The sequence below is a fragment of the Procambarus clarkii genome, chromosome 11 (assembly GCF_040958095.1).
Source record: "Procambarus clarkii isolate CNS0578487 chromosome 11, FALCON_Pclarkii_2.0, whole genome shotgun sequence".
Lineage (NCBI taxonomy): Eukaryota > Metazoa > Arthropoda > Malacostraca > Decapoda > Cambaridae > Procambarus > Procambarus clarkii.
Window position 1 is genome coordinate 28,422,715 of NC_091160.1, and position 13,669 is coordinate 28,436,383.

At 43.5% G+C, this 13,669-nt stretch overlaps 1 protein-coding gene across 1 annotated transcript in view; it reads right to left on the minus strand.

Moving 5' to 3' along the window:
* LOC123751042 (nephrin) overlaps positions 1–13,669 on the minus strand; it is a 744,040-nt gene that overhangs the window by 683,184 nt on the left and 47,187 nt on the right. The window lies entirely within an intron of this gene.

Sequence of the window (13,669 nt, forward strand, 5' to 3'; positions counted from 1 at the left end):
TAATTACCCAAGTGTAATTACCGGTGTTCATTTACAGGATGAGAACTACGCTTGTGGTGTCCCGTCTTCCCAGTTCTCTTTGTTATACAACGCTGTGTGTGTGTGTGTGTGTGTGTGTGTGTGTGTGTGTGTGTGTGTGTGTGTGTGTGTGTGTGTGTGTGTGTGTGTGTGTGTGTTTACCTAATTGTGCTTGCGGGGGTTGAGCTCTGGCTCTTTGGTCCCGCCTCTCAACTGTCAATCAACTAGTGTACAGATTCCTGAGCCTGTTGGGCTCTATCATATCTTCATTTGAAACTGTGTGTTGAGTCAGCTTCCACCACAATACTACTTAATGTATTCCATTTGTTAACTACTCTGACACTGAAATAATTCTTTCTAACGTCTCTGTGGCTCTTCTGGGTACTAAGTTTCGCCCTGTGTCCCCTTGTTCGCGTTCCACCTGTGCTAAAGAGTTTGTCTTTGTCCACCCTGCCAATTCCCATGAGAATTTTGTAGGTGGTTATCATGTCTCCCCTTACTCGTTTGCCAGGGTTGTGAGGTTCAGCTCCCTTAGCCTTTCCTCGTAACTAATTCCTCTCAGTTCCGGGACCAGTCCGGTGGCATACCTCTGAATCTTCTCTAACTTCGTCTTGTGTTTAACTAGGTATGGACTCCAGGCTGGAGCTGCATACTCCAGGATTGGTCTTACATAAGTGGTATACAGGGTCCTGAACGATTCCTTACACAAGTTTCTAAAGTCAGTTCTTATATTGGCCAGTCTAGCATATGCCGCTGATGATATTCTTTTGATGTGGGCCTGATGTGTTTACTAGTTTACTAGTTGTGTTTTTGCGGGTGTTGAGCTTTGCTCTTTCGGCCCGCCTCTCAACTGTCAATCAACTGTTTACTAACTACTTTTTTTTTTTTTTTTTTTTTTTTTTTTTCACACACCACACACACACACACACCCCAGGAAGCAGCCCGTGACAGCTGACTAACTCCCAGGTACCTATTTACTGCTAGGTAACAGGGGCACTTAGGGTGAAAGAAACTTTGCCCATTTGTTTCTGCCTCGTGCGGGAATCGAACCCGCGCCACAGAATTACGAGTCCTGCGCGCTATCCACCAGGCTACGAGTGATGTGTGTGTGTGTGTGTGTGTGCGTGCGCGAGTGCGAGTGCTATTTGTTCCTGCAGAATCGAGCTATTAGCTCTTGGATTCTGCCTTTCTAACCGATGGTTGTCTAATGAACTGACTTCAGGAGACATGCTCGGTTTGACGTCAACCCCTAGATCCTTCTCTGCGTCCGATTCTTCGAGGATTTCATCTTCAAACTGCTAATGTTTCCCCTGCCCACACTCGCTCCCCCCCCCTCCTCCCTGCTTACACACCTTCCGCCATCACCTCTCTAGAGCCCTCCCACACGCCCTGCCTGTCATTGTAACCAAAAGTTTGTTCCCTGAATACAAATATGTCATACAAAAATAATACAAATATACCAGAAATAAAAATTAAACTCGTGATAAAGTCTATATGGACTTGGTCTTGCATATTCTACTTGCACAGAATTTGTGGACGAAGGACATTCTGGCCAACAACTATGACACTTGTGACACAATCAATATTAAACTGCAAAGTCTGAATGAGGCTACCCAGAGCATCTGTCCTCGAACCTCAGACAAACACACACAGCCATACCAACTCTTTTTGATACAGATATTGCGTTGTTGTCTTGTTTTGGTATAAGATCTTTATATTCTTCAAGATCCCTGACAATAACTTCAGCTGGTGTTGTTGACACCAACGTGAGGTAACCTCACTCTCTGCCACTTCATTTCATCTGCCTCGGATCAGATGAAACGATTCATCTGACCTCGGGCTGAATTATCTTTTTAAAATTAACTTGATCCATATAAATGTTGAAATGTTGGCGTTAAAAGGAGAGAAGTTTGGCGCTGGTGTGGGAGACGGTGGAGGGAGGTGTGGCGCAGGTGTGGCGCTGGTGTGGTAGATGGTGGAGGGAGGTGTGGCGCTGGTGTGGGAGATAGTGGAGGGAGGTGTGGGAGACGGTGGCGGGAGGTGTGGCGCTGGTGTGGAAGACGGTGGAGGGAGGTGTGGCGCTGGTGTGGGAGATGGTGAAGGGAGGTGTGGGAGACGGTGGAGGGAGGTGTGGCGCTGGTGTGGAAGACGGTGGAGGGAGGTGTGGCGCTGGTGTGGGAGATGGTGAAGGGAGGTGTGGGAGACGGTGGAGGGAGTTGTGGCGCTGGTGTGGGAGACGGTGGAGGGAGGTGTGGCGCTGGTGTGGAAGACGGTGGAGGGAGGTGTGGCGCTGGTGTGGGAGACAGTGGAGGGAGGTGTGGCGCTGGTGTGGAAGACGGTGGAGGGAGGTGTGGCGCTGGTGTGGGAGACAGTGGAGGGAGGTGTGGCGCTGGTGTGGAAGACGGTGGAGGGAGGTGTGGCGCTGGTGTGGGAGACAGTGGAGGGAGGTGTGGCGCTGGTGTGGAAGACGGTGGAGGGAGGTGTGGCGCTGGTGTGTGAGACAGTGGAGGGAGGTGTGGTGCTGGTGTGGGAGACGGTGGTGGGAGGTGTGGCGCTGGTGTGGGAGAATGTGAAGGGAAGAGAGCGCTATTAGAAGATGAAGGGAATTGAGTGCTGGGAAGGTAGAGGGTGGAGTCAACGGGGTGCTGGGACGGTAGAGGGTGGAGTCAACGGGGTGCTGGAACGGTAGAGGGTGGAGTCAACGGGGTGCTGGGACGGTAGAGGGTGGAGTCAACGGGGTGCTGGAACGAGGGTGGAGTCAACGGGGTGCTGGAACGGTAGAGGGTGGAGTCAACGGGGTGCTGGGACGGTAGAGGGTGGAGTCAACGGGGTGCTGGAACGAGGGTGGAGTCAACGGGGTGCTGGAACGGTAGAGGGTGGAGTCAACGGGGTGCTGGGACGGTAGAGGGTGGAGTCAACGGGGTGCTGGAACGGTAGAGGGTGGAGTCAACGGGGTGCTGGAACGGTTGAGGGTGGAGTCAACGGGGTGCTGGGAAGGTAGAGGGTAGAGAGAAAGGTGGTGTTGGAGTGGAACAAAGTTTACTTGCCTGACAGTTCTAACAGAGTTTACTGTGGAGAGTTAGGTCTACCTCTTTATGCTTCTTCTGATATCCTTGTTGTTCCTAATTACTCTACAATTTCACCAGATTCTTTGTCACATTTATCCTTACAGTTGTGTCCGGAGGTGGCTTCCACTGCTTCTTCCTTCTGTCCATTCCACTTGTTGACTACCCGTCTAAGGGACCAGGATTTCTTGACATTCCTTCAGCTCACTTGGTTTCCGTCCTCCATCTCTTGCCCTACTTCCTTTTAATTTAAAGAGACTATTCTGGGCCACTTTTGTCTATTCCCTCTCATTACGTTGTCTCCTTCTATTCCTTCTTCATTCCTTGCACATGTTGGAATTGAAATCAAGCAACCATTTGTTTGATCACTGGGAAGTTTTTTGTTTAAGGCCCTCAGGTAACTTCTGCAGTCTTTCCTTATTTTTTACATCCCAAATTAGCTTTGCGTCACCTGCAAACATGGGCATAAACGAGTTCCCTTCCTCGGGTGGGTCGTTTAACATAAGTGAGGAACAACAGTGGTCCCAGGGCCGAGCCTTACTACACTCCTGAGGATTAAACTTAAACCTCTTATCTCAACTTAAACTTAAACCTCTTATCTCACTGTGACCCTTTGTTTTGTGTCCATAAGGTGCTCCCTTAGGGTGGAGTGAAAGGTATGCTGGGGTGGGATAGGATGAAGGGAAGGGGGTTCTGGGGTGCCAGAGGGTGAAGAAAAGGGGGTTCTGGGGTGCCAGAGAGTGAAGGAAAGGGAGTTCTGGGGTGCCAGAGGGTGAAGAGAAAGGGGTTCTGGGGTGCCAGAGGGTGAAGAGGGGGGGGTTCTGGGGTGCCAGAGGGTGAAGAGAAAGGGGGTTCTGGGGTGCCAGAGGGTGAAGAAAAGGGGGTTCTGGGGTGCCAGAGAGTGAAGGAAAGGGGGTTCTGGGGTGCCAGAGGGTGAAGAAAAGGGGGTTCTGGGGTGCCAGAGAGTGAAGGAAAGGGGGTTCTGGGGTGCCAGAGGGTGAAGAGAAAGGGGGTTCTGGGGTGCCAGAGGGTGAAGGGAAGGGGGTTCTTAGGTGCAAGAGTGTGAAGGGAAGGAGGGTTCTGGGGAGCCAGAAGGTTGGGGGGGGGGGACGAAAAGCTAGAGGAACCAGATGGCGCACTGAGCAGCAAGCTCCAGCTGTCTAGCTATTCCGACGTTCACCAGCAGGAACCACCTGCCCACCACCTCACTCCATCACCTACAAGCACCCGCTGTGTGGCTCACTCAGGACGGTGGCCTCAGCCACCATCTGTTCCCTTGATGAAGCCATCAATCAGCAGACCAGAGGAAACGAGCAAGCCCTCAAGATGACGAACCAAAGAACCACCTCAAGATATAGTCAAGGCAAACAACATATTGTATGATTGACAGGTTATTACATTGTCCCATGCAGGTGTTCTCTAGATTAAATTTTACCAACATAACAGCCGAAAAGTTCACCGTAATTGCCATTTTGGCAATATGAGTAAATTTAATAAATGATTTTGGCTATTTTTGATTATATATAATCAAAATACCCGGAATGATTCCAAAGCGCAGCACAAAGGAAAGCAGCTCTGAAGCCTTAGGGAAGAGAAAGGTACTTCCCTAATGGGAGCATTCTAATAGAGACTTCTCTAATGGGAGCATTGTAATAGAGACTTCTCTAATGGGAGCATTGTAATAGAGACTTCTCTAATGGGAGCATTGTAATAGAGACTTCTCTAATGGGAGCATTGTAAGAGAGACTTCCCTAATGGTAGCATTATCAGAAGAGGTACCTCCCTCCCTAAGGGAAAAATTATGTGAAGAGGAACTTTTCTTTTAAGGGCACTGTTGAGAGCGGAGATACTTTCGTAAAAGAGGAATTATGGGAAGCGGAGGTTCTTTCCCTAAGGGAAAATTTTTCGCCAGAAGTGACACTTTCCCTCGAGAATCTTTATTGAGAGAAGAGGCGCTTTAGAATCTAATGGAACAGCGTGCAGAATTACGTGCTTTAGTAAAAAAAAATAAGCTACTAAATTTATACGTATTTTCGACCTTATTAATATCGAGCTTCGCTACCTCAGGTGGGATCGTCTGGTTTCGTACGATTATGGCCAAGCAACACCACTTTAACTTTGACGCCTGTCAAATCCTGAGAACGAGATGAATGCTCATTAAAAGCTGGCAATATCCACGGCTAAAATGGTGCAGTTTTCACACATCAAATTTGTACGCTCTTCAGCTTAACGTCCATATATGACGCATTAAGCGTAGTTAATTTGTCCCCGGCAAGAGGGGACGCGGCAAATATGGTGTTGGCAACATATCGAGAGGAACGAAGTGGGAGAGACATAGCGAGAGAGAGAGAGTGTGTGTGAGAGAGAGAGAGAGAGAGAGAGGGAGAGAGAGAGAGAGAGAGAGAGAGAGAGAGAGAGAGAGAGAGAGAGAGAGAGAGAGAGAGAGAGAGAGAGAGAGAGAGACGAATACGAATAATGGATTGAAAGAGGTTGTATTAAGAGGTCACATAACGGAGAAGAAAGACAAAATAGGAGATACAGAGCAATCATAGAGACAAAAGGGTGAGAGTCATGATACTATGCAATAAGAGATGAAAATTATAATCAAAGTGGATTAAAAAAAATATGATAATTATCAAAATTAATTTATAAAAGTTTGGATTTAAGATTGCAGGTAATAAATGGGATCATTATGATAAAAGAAGATAAACAATGTGATACTTATGCTAAAATTAATAAATCCAGAATAAGAAAACACAGATAAATAGTTACTGTAAAAGAAATATGCAAAATATAGGCTGCTGTACGCTCCCAAAAATGTACACAATATGTGCTATATGAACTCTTAAAGGATATAACTTACAATGAAATAGACTAACCATAAGCATAACCTAGACACCATTAGGTCAGAAGAGGCATTCCTAGTCCTTACACGTGTAACCCTATGTCTAATTTAGTACATAATGTGTACCATACTTGGCCATGGAAAACGGGGTCTGGTGTTACCTTCTATCACGGGCACTCTGCAAAATTAATGGTATAAAATGTGGACCTTTTTTGAAGGGACTTAACAGGCCATATATTGCACATTCCACTCACAAGTGTTCCGTGCTCTTCCATTTATGGATAACAGATTGCAGGATTTATGGGAGTGTTCGGAAAACTTAAAACTGCTAATTGACAGGAATGCTTTGGTTTGGTTCCTTTGCAAAACTAGTAGATGGGATCGGCCACAATTCTCCGTCGGTTGTGTGCAAGTATCTCCCTCATTTTTAAGAGCTTAAGGTTTTATTCCCTATAACATGTCCATACCTATAATCAACCGGAGGCGTGTTTACCTTCATTGAAAGTCAGCTGATTTGTATTTACATTCTTTATTTTAAATCAGCAGAGTTATGTTTACGTCCATTGAAAATCAGTTAGGCACTGTTTACATAATTGATAGTGGACTTGTAATTAATACAGCATATGCAGTGTTGAATATAAGTTCTCTGATGACAAAGTTAATGAGGTGAAGACAAGCTGTTTGTAGTCCTTCGGTGATAGGGGCAATGATGGGGGGGGGAGGTTTTTGTCAAGACAATACCTCTGAGGACAACATCTTAATAATTAGATACACAAAGGAGTGCGTGGGATTCATTGGCCAATGCAAGGAAGCTCTCAACAGGTATCCTAACACAAGTTTGAATACGATAAGACAATTAGAGTTTTCTCTTCCCGGAGCTCATAATAAGCCTTACCCTACTAGCAATCCCTAGAACACAGCTCGCTAATGGGTTTACAACCAGGACCCCAATTACTCCTGTGTGAAATGCTACACATGGATGCCCAATCGACCCTCTCTGTCTAGTCCTCGCATCCAGCCCAAATCACCGAGATGGATCAAGGAGCTGCCTCTGCGCTACGAGGACCGTTAAGTGCTGTCCTAACGACACCCACAAGTTACCCGAAATGAGAACGAAGGACGAGGTAAACGCTGCTGTATTAGTTGGAGAGTTCAAGTGGGAAGTCGAACTCTGGGAACTCCGAGACTCTAAACCCTGCTAATCAGATTCTTAAAGTTGATGACTTGTGTTGTTCAGGAGAGGAAGAAGGAAAGAGCGTTGGAAGATCTCACTGTCCAGATATATTATAATGGTTTTCTATATTCGCCAGGACGAAAGGGAGCTAATTCCAGCTTCTAACTTTTTTTTAGTGAAGTTCTTTCAAATTGGTGTAACACCTGTGGATAGGTCTAGTTACCTCAACACTTCTGGATACTTGACACATATACTCAGTAAATACAACGGCTGTGGATAGTTCATCACATCAAGCCCAAACACCGGTGAAAATCTCTTGCTAACTAGCCCCTGAGGATAGCATCTCTTGACCGACTTCATCCATGTATTTTAAATACATATATTTGTCAACAGAAACTAAACATCAACGCCTAACTGTACCCAAAATTAAAACAATAAATGAAATCAGTTTACACACTAGAAGACATCACTTTTGGTTACGTCATACATTAAAACTGACGACTGCTGTGTGGTCAGCAGTCAAGTTTAAATGATCTGCTTGAACATCCTTATGAATAGTAGCACTGAGGTAACCAAATAATCTGAGGTAACCAAATCGCTGTACTGTCCTTTTATGAGCATAACTATGCATAAACCTTTTACATATATTTATATTTATTAAAATATATTTCAGTAAAAAAAGTTGATAACGATCTAAAAAGAAATTAATCCTGATAGATGGGTGACAGATGTTTACCTTAAATACTGCTTAATGAACATCTGCAACAGTCTCCCCATTATACATACATACATATATATAACATGCAACAATGATCACAAAAACACTGAAGCACACGGTACATAAGGAGTCAGCAAACCGTTTGCTGACTCCTTATGTACCTTGTGCTTTCAGCCTGAAGTCTCCAAAAGAATTTGTTGACTTACTGCTTGGAACACAGGCCACAGGGATAAGAGCCTCGTTGGACGTAGAAACACTGTTTACCAATGTACCTGTGGATGATACAGTCGGGATGATAGCGGACAGAGTGTATCGTGATCCGGCTTGTACTCCTCTTGACATACCAGAAAACATTCTAAGGAAACTACTCCAAGCTTGTACTAAAGAGGCACCCTTCTTGAGCCCGGATGAGCACATGCATAAGCAAGTAGATGGGGTCGCCATGGGTTCTCCCCTAGGTGTCCTGTTTGCGAACTTTAACATGGGGACCATCGAGCAGAAGGTCTTAGTTGACATGAACTTGAACCCGGCCATATACTGCATGTATGTTGACGTCATTTTAACACAGATACCTGATGTCAGACGTCTGCAGGAGCTAAAGGAGTCATTCGAGCGGAATTCTGTGTTACGTTTCACTTATGAGATGGAGAAGGATAGGAATCTGCCCTTTCTAGATGTAACAGTCATGGAAAGGAGCGGAGGTTTCCACACTGCAGTCTACACTAAGGAAACAAACATTGGAATGTGCCACAATGCCAATAGTGACTGCCCAGACAACACAAGAGGAGTGTTGTCAATGCTTACGTCGACCGATGGGAGCCGAACGGACAGCACGCTGGACTTGTGATCGTGTGGTCCCGGGTTCGATTCCGGGCGCCGACGAGAAACAATGGGCAGAGTTTCTTTCATCCTGTGTTGCTGTTACCTAGCAGTAAAATAGGTACCTGGGTGTTAGTCAGCTGTCACGGGCTGCTTCCTGAGGGTGGAGGCCTGGTCGAGGACCGGGCCGCTGGGACACTAAAAGCCCCGAAATCGTCTCAAGATAACCTCACGATAGATAACCTGACCGTGCTCTCAGCCACAGTTCAGGATGGAAGCAAGTCGATGAGGAACTCAGTAGGGTAAGGCAGGTCCTAGTCAACAACGGCTTCTCTAATGGTTTTGTTGAAGACATCATAAGAAGAAAGGTAAAACGCCATGCAACCTCTGAAGAGTCAACTAACACAACACTTGTACCCCCTATTAGACTAGTTTACAGGAACTTCTTCTCGACAGCTGAAAAAATGGAGGAAAGGGTCCTGAAAGATATTGTTGATAGGAACGTTATCCCTACAGACAAAAATCAGAAAATACAATTGACGATTTACTATAAAACCAAAAAAAACGGCCAATCTACTCATGAAAACTCTCCAGACACAAAGCAGAATGCCTTGAAAGAGACCAATGTCGTTTATGCCTTCAAATGCCCACTTGGGTACTGTAAAGAACTCAGTATATAGGCAAGACAACTACGTCTCTTTCCAGGCGATTAACAATGCATAAGTAACAGGGCTCCATAATGGAACACATAATCTCCTCTCACAACGAGACCATCACCAGAGAAGTCTTAACAAACAACACAGAAATCATTGATAGCAGGCGGCTCGACATCTGCGAGGCACTACACATCAAAATGTCAACACCAGCAATCAACAACCAATTAATGCACAACTATATTCTACTCACTTCAAGACTCCGAACCAATATAGAAGCATCAAGAGGAAGTGTGGGCCAATAGGCCCTCTACAGTTACTTCCATTCTTATGTTCTCATATCCAACTAATACCTATTGTTTCGTGTTCTGTCTTGTATTTGTCACACGTTTGTTCAACTCATCCATAACTGTTGCACCATATCACCTCACCCAAATGCGAGCATAAGTAAGACGGATAAGCTGTTTAGGGGTTTTGGTAAGTCCAATATGGGCTCACTATAGCCTGTGTCACTTGCCCTGCTCCTGTGCCAGGTAAGTTACGGGTTCACCATATCCCGTGCTACTTGGAACTTGTTCCGAGTAGCTGAATCTATGACAACAACAACAGCAACTGTTTAGTGTTAGTATAAGTAAGACTCTGTTCAGTGTTTTCAGATTACAGTTGTGTGTGTAAACTAAAGTCTTTGAAAATGTAATAAGTTATTACGAAACGCGTTCAAGCGTCAGACTAGAAATAAAAATGAATTTTGGAGAATTGATTTTTCAATTACCATCGTCAGTAAAAAGAAACATAAGAAATATTGAGAAAATTCGTGTTAGAAATATTAATCTCATTTTTTCGGTCATATTTAACAACATATGTTTACAAGAACACGAAACAATGGGAATTAGTTGGATGTAAGTAACTGCAGAGGGTCTATTGGCCCATACTTCCTCTTGATGCTTCTAAATGGGCCAATGTATGTATGGGCCAAGTATGGGCTAATAGGCCCTCTGCAGTTACTTCCATTCTTATGCTCTCATATCCAACTAATACCCATTGTTTCGTGTTCTGTCTTCCATTTGTCACAAATTTGTTCACCTCATCCAAAACTGTTGCACCATATCACCTCACCCAAGTGCGAGTATATGTAAGACGGATAAGCTGTTTAGTGTTAGTATCAGTAAAACTCTGTTTAGTGTTTTCAGGTTACAGTTGTGTGTGTTAGTATCAGTAAAACTCTGTTTAGTGTTTTCAGGTTACAGTTGTGTGTGTAAATTAAAGTCTTTGAAAATGTACTCCTCTTGACATACCAGAAAATATTCTGAGGAAACTACTCCAAGCTTGTACTAAAGAGACACCCTTCTTGAGCCCGGATGGGCACATGTATAAGCAAGTAGATGGGGTCGCCATGGGTTCTCCCCTAGGTGTCCTGTTTGCAAACTTCTACATGGGTACCATCGAGCAAAAAGTCCTAGTCGACATGAACTTGAAACCGGCCATATACTGCAGGTATGTTGACGACATTTTCACACAGGTACCTGCTGTCAGACATCTGCAGGAGCTGAAAGAGGCATAGGAGCAGAGTTCCGTGCTGCGTTTCACTTACGAGATGGAAAAGGATGGGAAGCTGCCCTTTCTAGATGTAACAGTCATGGAAAAGAGCGGAGGTTTCCACACTGCAGTCTACACTAAGGAAACGAACATAGGAATGTGCCTAAATGCCAAAAGCGACTGCCCAGACAGGTACAAAAGGAGTGTTGTTAACGCATATGTCGACCGTGCTCTCAGCCACAGCTCAGAATGGAAGCAAGTCGACGAAGAACTGTGTAGGGTAAGGCAGGTCCTACTCAACAACGGCTTCTCCAATGGTTTCGTCGAAGACATCATAAGAAGGAAAGTGAAACGCCATGCAACCTCTGAAGAGACAACTAACACAAAACCTATACCCCCTATTAGACTATTTTACAGGAACTTCTTTTCCACAGCTCATAAAACGGAGGAAAGGGTCCTGAAAGATATTGTTAATAGAAACGTTATCCCTACAGACAAAAATCAGAGGATACAACTGACGATTTACTATAAAACCAGAAAAACGGCCAGCCTAAACATGAGAAACTCTCCAGACACAAAACAGAAAGCTTTAAAAGAGACTAACGTCGTCTATGCATTCAAATGCCCTCTTGGGGACTGTAAGCTCCAAAAAACCCAGTATATAGGCAAGACAACAACATCTCTTTCTAGGCGTTTAACGATGCATAAGCAACAGGGCTCCATTAAGGAACATATAATCTCTTCCCACAACCAAACCATCGCCAGAGAAATACTAGTAAACAACACAGAAATCATCGATAGATACAGCGATAGCAGGCGGCTTCACGTTTGCGAGGCACTACACATCAAGAAGTCAACACCAGCAATCAACAGCCAATTAATGCACAACTATATTCTACCCACCTCAAGACTCCGCTCCAATATAGAAGCATCAAGAAATATGGACCAATAGGCTTTCTACAAACACTTCTATTCAATACCCATTGTTTCGTGTTCTGTCTTGTGTTGATGAAATTAATACCCTATTAATACCACCTCTTGTTCTGTCTTGTGTTGAAATTAATACCCTATTAATGCCACCTCACCCCATCCACCTCACTAAAATGTAGATATAAAATCGGAGATGCGTAAGTTCTATTCAGTTGTGTATTTGTAAACTAAAGTCTTTGAAAATGTAATAAGTTTTACGAAACGCGCTCTTGTCGCGTCAGACTAGAAATAAAAATGAATTTTGGAGAATTGATCTTTGATTTACCTCCAACAGTGAAAAGAAATGTACGAAAGATTGAGAAAATTCGTGTTAGAATTATTAATCTTACTTTTTCGGTCATATTTAATAATATATGTCTACAGAAAAGACTGCTACCAAAATATACTAATATATATATATATATATATATATATATATATATATATATATATATATATATATATATATATATATATATATAGTAATGTAATATATTATACATATAACGTCGGGAGTTAAAAGATGTGTTGACTTCGAGCAGAGCAACTGAACCAAACCTACATTGTCTACAAGGCTTGGAGCCTTATTTTGATAATTACTTCCTGTACTAAACCAATCATTACTAAGAGTATGGCCAAGGTAGCTGGAACCCTCTTATCCGGCTTACACCTTCCATGGGTCTAATAGGAGAGAAACTATGTAAGACATGATTGAATTCCTCAGAGAATAAATACCATTCAAAGAATACAGAAAGAGGAAAGTTTAAGTTTCCTCCCCTTAATATTAGATTTATTTTAATAATGTTTTAGAGAATATTTAATGTTTTCCAGATCACCAAATATGAATGTCATAAAATGATATATGTAACATAGTTTGAAATCATTTCTCTCAATATTGGCAGTCCCGCAAAAATGCCAATTAGTCCTACGCCAAGCGTAATCATCATTCGAAAATACATTTTCCTCTCATGTACCAGATGCGAAATGCATACTGTTTTCCATGACTAGGAATTCAATTGCTGCACAATTACTACCGAAGAATTTTGTTTTCATACAGTAAGCTTTGTTTTAGCTGCTCACGAGGACTGAATTCTAAATAATAGCCTAAGGTTTACACGTGTAGCCTAAAGTTTACTGGTGTAGCCAAAAGTTTACTGGTGTAGCCTAAAGTTTACTGGTGTAGCCTAAAGTTTACTGGTGTAGCCAAAAGTTTACTGGTGTAGCCTAAAGTTTACTGGTGTAGCCTAAAGTTTACTGGTGTAGCCTAAAGTTTACTGGTGTAGCCTAAAGTTTACTGGTGTAGCCTAAAGTTTACAAGTGTAGCCTAAAGTTTACTGGTGTAGCCAAAAGTTTACTGGTGTAGCCTAAAGTTTACTGGTGTAGCCTAACGTTTACAAGTGTAGCCTAAAGTTTACTGCTGTAGCCTAAAGTTTACTGTTGTAGCCTAAAGTTTACTGGTGTAGCCTAAAGTTTACTGGTGTAGCCTAAAGTTTACAAGTGTAGCCTAAAGGTTGCACGTGTAGCCTAAAGTTTGCACGTGCAGCCAAAAGTTTGCACATGCAGCCAAAAATTTGCACGTGTAGCCAAAGGTTTTCACGTGCAGCCAAAAGTTTGCATGTGGAATCAAAAGTTTGCATGTGGAGCAAAAAGTTTACAAGTGTAGCCTAAAGTTTACAAGTGTTGCCTAAAGTTTACTGGTGTAGCCTCAAGTTTACTGGTGTAGCCTCAAGTTTACTGGTGTAGCCTAAAGTTTACAAGTGTAGCCTAAAGTGTATTTGTTACAAAAGACATTGATAGCGATAGAGTAATTTAGTAATATTTTCACTGGCAAACAGGTTGATAAATTTTGATGGCATCAAAATTCGTTGACGC